This window comes from Lithobates pipiens, unplaced genomic scaffold (genome assembly GCF_037356315.1).
Source record: "Lithobates pipiens isolate NorthernLeopardFrog02 unplaced genomic scaffold, aLitPip1_a1.2 Scaffold_23, whole genome shotgun sequence".
Taxonomy (NCBI): Eukaryota; Metazoa; Chordata; class Amphibia; order Anura; family Ranidae; genus Lithobates; species Lithobates pipiens.
Genome location: NW_027507785.1, coordinates 319,804,485 through 319,812,662, shown reverse-complemented (window position 1 = coordinate 319,812,662; position 8,178 = coordinate 319,804,485). Strand labels below are relative to the sequence as shown.

General features: G+C 44.9%; 1 protein-coding gene across 4 annotated transcripts in view; it reads left to right on the top strand.

The window, feature by feature from the left end:
* FGGY (FGGY carbohydrate kinase domain containing) overlaps positions 1-8,178 on the top strand; it is a 381,065-nt gene that overhangs the window by 344,513 nt on the left and 28,374 nt on the right. The window lies entirely within an intron of this gene.

The following is an 8,178-nucleotide window of genomic DNA, read 5'->3' as shown; positions in this document are numbered from 1 at the left end:
ATGAATAGATAGATAGATAGAGAGATAAGAATAGATAGATAGATAGAGAGAGAGATAGAGAGATATGAATAGATAGATAGATAGATAGAGAGATATGAATAGATAGATAGATAGAGAGATAAGAATAGATAGATAGATAGATAGATAGATAGAGAGATAGATAGAGAGATATGAATAGATAGATAGAGAGATATGAATAGATAGATAGATAGAGAGATAGATAGATAGAGAGATATGAATAGATAGATAGATAGATAGAGAGATAAGAATAGATAGATAGATAGATAGATAGATAGATAGATAGATAGATAGATAGATAGATAGATAGATAGATAGAGAGATATGAATAGATAGATAGATCGATCTATCTTTATCTATCTATCTATCTATCTATCTATCTATCTATCTATCTATCTATCTATCTATTCTTATCTGTCTATTTATCCATATCTATCTATCTGTGGCTCCCCCCAATCCATGCACCTATTCCCTAATCTATATGTAGGGCACTGGATGCATGAGTTTCTTTTATTTTTTTTATTTTTTTTTAAAGCATGTGATTAGACCCAGAGGCTTTAATTGGCTTAAAAAAGGGTGGGCTCTGCGCCCTGAGCACTGCGCCCCGAGCCCACCCTGTTGTGTGACATTAGCAAATTAATATTCCAATATACAATTATTATCTTTTTTTTTTTTTTTTTTTTTTTAACCACAAAATATGTAGAAAAGCACATTTTGGCCAAAATTTATGAAGAAATTAGAATTTTTACATTTTTTTATTGGAAATGTAAATGTGAAAAAAAAAATTTTCTCAAAATTTTCGGCCTTTTTTCATTCATATTGCAGAAAATAAAAACGGCAGAGGTTGTCAAATACCACCAAAAGGAAGCTCTATTTGTGTGAAAAAATGATGGAAGGCTATCAACTGATCCAGTGAGGAGGTGTAGATAGAGCAGTGGCGGCCGCTCTATAAGGGGCACAGGGACTTCGCCCCCCCCCCCCCCCCAATCCATGCCCCCAGGCCCTTAATCTACATGCAGGGTGCCAGACGCATGGATTCCAATGCTTTTTTTTTAAGCACATGATTAGAGCCCGAGGCTCTTACTGGTTTCAAAAAGGGTGGGCTCGGGGCGCAGAGCACATTAGCAAATTAATATTCGCTAATGTCTTCCTGTTTCTCCTCCCAGCCAATCAGGAAGCGGGTCCTGAGACCCCATTGGCTGGGAGTCCGAAGACCAGATTGGCCAGGAGGAGAAACGAAGGCCGGGACATGGAGGAGACGGAAGAGGGAAGTCACAGCCGCAGCCGTGACCTGCATGGGTAGGTGCGGGGCTGACGGGTGAGAGGGCGACTGGAGATGTGGGCGGTGTTTTGTAAATAGTATACGGTGGCAGGCTCGAGCAACGATGGGGGGGGGGGGGGGTTAGTGTGGGGTGGCGGGCTGGAGCAATGGGGGAAGGGGGGGTCTGTGGTCAGGTCTGTCTCGGCGAGAGAGGAGGGGCATCTGTCAAAGCAGCTGTCACTTTGCTAACTGTCAGACAGGGCACCTTTCCTCCTTCCATGGCTGCCATGGCTGACAGCTTGCAAGAAGATGGTTGTTTTGACAGATGGCACTTTTCTCCATCTCCAAATAGGCAAGTGCTTGAAGACAAAGAAAAGTGCCATCTTTTAAAGCAGCTGTCACTTTGCTACTTGTGAGGTCAGAAAGAGAGGCCCCTCCTCCCTACATGGGCATCCAACAACACAGATAGCAAAGAGACAGCTGCTTCGAAAGATGGCACTGCTTCCCCTCTCCAACCACATGCCCACTTGGAGATGGAGAAGGGTGCTATCTGTTAAAGCTTATCTTTGCTAAAATGCTTGTCAACTGTAATGTTCGAGACAAGTGCTTGGAGATGGAGAATATTGCCATCTGCCAAAGCAGCCATCTCCTTGCTGGCTGCGTTGTTGGATGGCCATGGAGACACCTGTCTGACCTCACAGCTAGCAAAGTGATGGCTGCTTCCACGGATGGCACTTTTCTCCATCCTCAAGTACTTGCACAGTTGCCTGGAACATTATAACCTCCTCCCTCCACGGCTGACCAACAACACAGCTAGTACAAAGACGTTGCTTTGACAGATGATGCTTCTTTCCATCTCCAAACAGGCAACTGCCTGGAGAAAGAGAGAGAAAATAGCCATCTGTCAGAGCAGCTGTGACTTTACTAGCTCTGAGGTCGGACAGGATGCTCCGCCCCCCTCCACAGTCATCCGGCAATGCAGCTTGCAAGGAGACCGCTGTTTTACCAGACCAGGGCCGTCTTTGATATTGATTGGACCCCGGGCAAAACATTTCTTGGGCCCGCCCCCCATGAAGTTTTGCTCTGAGACATGCAATAAATAGCAGGTAGACTCAAAATCAGTGTATCAATCAATACAGTCTATTATTATCGCTCACTGACTGGTTGCTAGAGGTTACAGCACACATTACGGCTCACTGATTAGTTACTAGAGGTTACAGCACATGATTTCTGCTTGTTGATTGGTTGCTAAAGATTACTGTGGATATGACCTCAGGGGGCATATCCACCTCAGGGGGCATGATATACATATCAAGTCCTGCCATTTACATATGAATGCCGCTGCTATTTACATGTAAACACAGGGTCTGCCGGTGAGTCATCTGTACACAACAATAAGGCAGAACTGGGCAGCATTAGTAGCAGCACTTCACACTGAGATATCACAGGACTAAAACCTCAAGAGAATTTAAACCAGGATAGTTGGCAAGTATGAGGCAGCTGCTTTGGGCCCCACAACAATGACAGGGCCTAGGGCAGCTGCCCCTTTTGCCCTGCCTTAAAAATGGCCCTGTGCCAGACGCTGCTTTCCTTTGCCTCCAAGCAATTGCCCACTTGGAGATGGAGAAAAGCCCAATCCTGGTAAAGGTTGTCTTATGTGGAAAACGGGGGGAGGGGGGCTTTTCAGGTAAAATGTTTCAGGCATGCAGGTAATTGCTTGTAGATGAAAAAAAGTGCCATTTGTCAAAGCAACTGTCTCCTTGCTAGCTGCGTTGTCGGACAGCTGTGGATGGAGGACGGGGCATCCTGCTTAACCCTACAGAAGATGAGACAAAGTACTACATGCTAATCAGTGGCAGGTAGTGTTTTTTTATTTGGGGGGGGGGGGGCGGCAAACATCCAAACAAGCCATAGGCTCAGAATAGGGTGGGCTCGGGACGCTGAGGATGCATCCGGAGCCCACCCAGGTCTGTTACAGCAGCGAATGAAAATTTGCTGTTGCAACACTGATCCTCCTCCCGGTCAATCGGGAAGCGGGACTGATACCCATCACCTGATTGGCTGAAAGGACAGGAGGTCCTATTGGACGCCTAGGAGGAGGGGAGGAGATGCCCAGCGTAAGTGAGGAGGAGAAGAGCCACCCGGTACCCCGCCGCCGCTCCATGGATGGCCAATCCGCACCACCTAGATGGGGGTAAGACGGCCGGGAAGCCGAGGACGCCGCATATGACGCCCGCCCGGGATGGGAGATCCCTCCTGCGGACGTCATTTGACTACAGGGAAGCAAGTGGTTAATTAGAAATGAATAAAAAATTGAAGTGAGACTTCTTTTAAAAGATTTTTTTTTTTCCTTTTTTTTTTTTCATGGCATTTCAGCATCGGGGCTGTTATGTATTAAATTGTTCCAGCAGGAATTGTACGCTTTTGAGTCGCGAGCTGTGACAGTGACTCCCCGTTCTTCATACAGGACGTGGGACTGTTCCTTAATGTTCTAATATTGTTCCTGTGTAATCCGGGATCTGTATGTTCTGTCCCGGGCTGGGAGCACATTCTGATCGTTGTACGGGAGCCAGGAGGGGTTCACCGCTAACGCTGCAGCAGATTATATAGATTGGCTGTATGGAGTCTATGGCCTAATATGTCAGCGATAATCCTTATTTATGAAAACTCCAGTTCCAGTAAGGACACTTGGCTGCGCCCATTCACTATGGCATGCCGAACGATAATCCCATCCGAACCACCGGCCCTCATCCGTCACTACACATTGCCCCTTTCTCTGCTGGGTAAATATTTAAATAGAAATTCTGGTGTCATTTAATAGCAGCATGATTTTCTAAAGGTGAACTCCGGGCAGATTTAAACGCCGCACAATAATGCAGCTGTGTGTTCATTAACCCCTTTCTGACCGCGTCTTAACACGGAAAGGGATTCCCGGGGCCCTCCTGATGATGTGATCACGGTCATTGGCCACTCTTTATATACACTGTAGGCGTATTTTCACTATATACACTTTACGTGTAATCTCTCTATATGCACTGTGGATGTGCCGTATCTCTTAGGCTGGGTTCACATGTATGCAAATTGGATGGTGTTTTTAATATAATGATTAATATAATTTAATATAATATACTCTAGGTGTGCTCTCTCTATAGACACACCCACTATGATCTCTATATACATTCTATGTGTGCTCTCTATATACACTCTTGGTATGCTCACTTTATATACATTCTCAGTATTATAGTTTTTTTATACATTCTACGCATATGAACCAGCGCACGCATAAGCTCTCTGTGTGTGCTCTCGCTATATACACTTTGTGTGTGCTCTCGCTATATACACTTTGTGTGTGCTCTCGCTATATACACTTTGTGTGTGCTCTCGCTATATACACTCTGCGTGTGCTCTCGCTATATACACTCTGTGGGCTTTCACTATATACACTCTGTGTGTCCTCTCGCTATATATACTCTGTGTGCTCTCGCCATATACACTCTGTGTGAGCTCTCGCTCTTGGTATGCTCACTTTATATACATTCTCAGTATTATAGTTTTTTTATACATTCTACGTGTGCTTTTTATATATACTGTACACTTCTAGGTGTTCTATTTTGTTTACATATATACTCTGTTTTTTTTTCTCTATACATTACGTTCTCTATAAATACTCTCAGGTATGCTCTCCCCTTATATACACTCTATGGGGCTGATTTACTAAGATGAATGCACTGCGCCGGTTCATACCTCCATTTGTGCGCCAGCTAAATTATCAAGTGAGCGTATGAACCAGCGCACGCATAAGCGCAACACATAATATGCCAGCGCAATTGATAGAAGCGCACGCCTTATCATTAACAGTCCATTCACACAGGGGCAACACAACTTCCAGCGCGACTTTGGGAGGCAACTTGGACACAACTTGAGTGTGAATCACAGCACGACTTGGGACGACTTAAAACACGACTTTAAGTCACCCCCCAGCCCAGGCGACTTTAATTTTAAAAAAAAACGGCATGGGTTCCCCTCCAAGAACATACCAGGCCCTTCAGGTCTTCAGGTCTATATACTCTCTGTGTGAGCTCTCGCTATATACACTCTGTGGGCTTTCACTATATATACTCTGTGTGCTCTCACTATATACAGTGGTGTGAAAAAGTGTTTGCCCCCTTCCTCATTTCCTGTTCCTTTGCATGTTTGTCACACTTAAGTGTTTCGGAACATCAAACCAATTTAAACAATAGTCAAGGACAACACAAGTAAACACAAAATGCAATTTGTAAATGAAGGTGTTTATTATTAAAGGTGAAAAAAAAATCCAAACCATCATGGCCCTGTGTGAAAAAGTGATTGCCCCCTAAACCTAATAACTGGTTGGGCCACCCTTAGCAGCAACAACTGCAACCAAGCGTTTGCGATAACGTGCAATGAGGCTTTTACAGCGTCCTGGAGGAATTTTGGCCCACTCATCTTTGCAGAATTGTCCTAATTCAGTTACATTAGAGGGTTTTCGAGCATGAACGGCCTTTTTAAGGTCATACCACAACATCTCAATAGGATTCAGGTCAGGACTTTGGCTAGGCCACTCCAACGTCTTCATTTTGTTTTTCTTCAGCCATTCGGTGGTGGACTTGCTGGTGTGTTTAGGATCATTGTCCTGCTGCAGAACCCAAGTTCGTTTCAGCTTGAGTACACGAACAGATGGTCGGACATTCTCCTTCAGGATCTCTTGGTAGACAGCAGAATTCATAGTTCCTTTTATCACGGCAAGTCTTCCAGGTCCTGAAGCAGCAAAACAGCCCCAGACCATCACACTACCACCACCATATTTTACTGTTGGTATAATGTTCTTTTTATGAAATGCAGTGTTCCTTCTACGCCAGATATACTTGGACACACCTTCCAAAGAGTTCCACTTTTGTCTCATCGGTCCACAGAATGTTGTCCCAAAAGTCTTGGGGATCATCAAGATGTGTTGTGGAGAAATTGAGACGAGCTTTGATGTTCTTTTTGCTCAGCAGTGGTTTTCTCCTTGGAACTCTGCCATGCAGGCCATTTTTGCCCAGTCTTTTCCTGATGGTGGAGGCATGAACGCTGACCTTAACTGAGGCAAGTGAGGCCTGCAGTTCCTTGGACGTTGTTGTGGGGTCTTTTGTGACCTCTTGGATGAGTCGTCGCTGCGCTCTTGGGGTAATTTTGGGCGGCCGGCCACTCCTGGGAAGGTTCACCACTGTTCCATGTCTTCGCCATTTGTGGATAATGGCTCTCACTGTGGTTCGCTGGATTCCCAAAGCTTTGGAAATGGCTTTATAACCCTTTCCAGACTGATAGATCTCAATTACTTTCTTTCTCAATTGTTCCTGAATTTCTTTGGGTCTCGGCATGATGTGTAGCTTTTAAGGATCTTCTGGTGGACCTTACTGTGTCAAGCAGCTCCTATTTAAGTGATGCCTTGATTGTGAACAGGTGTGGCAATAATCAGGCCTGGGTGTGGCTAGAGAAATTGAACTCAGGTGTGGACAACCACAGTTATAGTATGTTTTAACAAGGGGGGCAATCACTTTTTCACACAGGGCCATGATGGTTTGGATTTTTTTTCACCTTTAATAATAAACACCTTCATTTACAAATTGCATTTTGTGTTTACTTGTGTTGTCCTTGACTATTGTTTAAATTGGTTTGATGTTCCGAAACACTTAAAGCGGAGGGCCGGTTATAAAAAAAAAAAAAAAAAAGTCAGCAGCTGCAAACACTGCAGCTGCTGACTTAATAAACACACTCACCTGTCCAGGGCGCCCGCGATGTCGGCCGCCCGAGGCCGACCCGTCCCTCGGCTCTCGGGTCCCGGCGCCGCCATCCCTTGTAAGGGAAACAGGCAGCGGAGCCTTATGGCTTCACTGCCCGTTTCCTACTGCGCATGCGCGAGTCCCGCAACTACTGCGCATGCGCGAGTCCCGCAGCGCTTTCTGAATGGGACGCGCTGTGTTCTGGAACACACAGTTCCCAGAACACAGCGCGACTCATTACCCAGAAGACGCCGCGACGAAGAGAGAAGACAGAAGATCTCCGCGAAGGAGGAAGAGGAAGATTAGGAGAAAGTGCCTAGCAACAGGCATTTCTGGTAAGTAAAAAAAAAAAATTGTTTTCATTTTTTTTTTTTTAGATTTTTTGTAATTTTTAACATTTTTTTTGTTTTTCAGGGTGGCCCTCCCCTTTAAGTGTGACAAACATGCAAAGGAACAGGAAATGAGGAAGGGGGCAAACACTTTTTCACACCACTGTATACTCTGTGTGCTCTCACTATATATACTCTGTGTGCTCTCACTATATATACTCTGTGTGCTCTCACTATATATACTCTGTGTGCTCTCGCTATATACACTCTGTGTGTGCTCTCGCTATATACTCTCTGTGTGTGCTCTCGCTATATACTCTCTGTGTGTGCTCTCGCTATATACACTTTGCGTGTGCTCTCGCTATATACACTCTGTGTGTGCTCTCGCTATATACACTCTGTGGGCTTTTACTATATACACTCTGTGTGTCCTTTCGCTATATATACTCTGTGTGCTCTCACCATATACACTCTGTGTGAGCTCTCGCTATATACACTCTGTGTGTGCTCTCGCTATATACACTCTGTGGGCTTTTACTATATACACTCTGTGTGTCCTTTCGCTATATATACTCTGTGTGCTCTCACCATATACACTCTGTGTGAGCTCTCGCTATATACACTCTGTGTGTGCTCTCGCTATATACACTCTGTGGGCTTTTACTATATACACTCTGTGTGTCCTTTCGCTATATATACTCTGTGTGCTCTCACCATATACACTCTGTGTGAGCTCTCGCTATATACACTCTGTGTGAGCTCTCGCTATATACACTCTGTGTGTGCT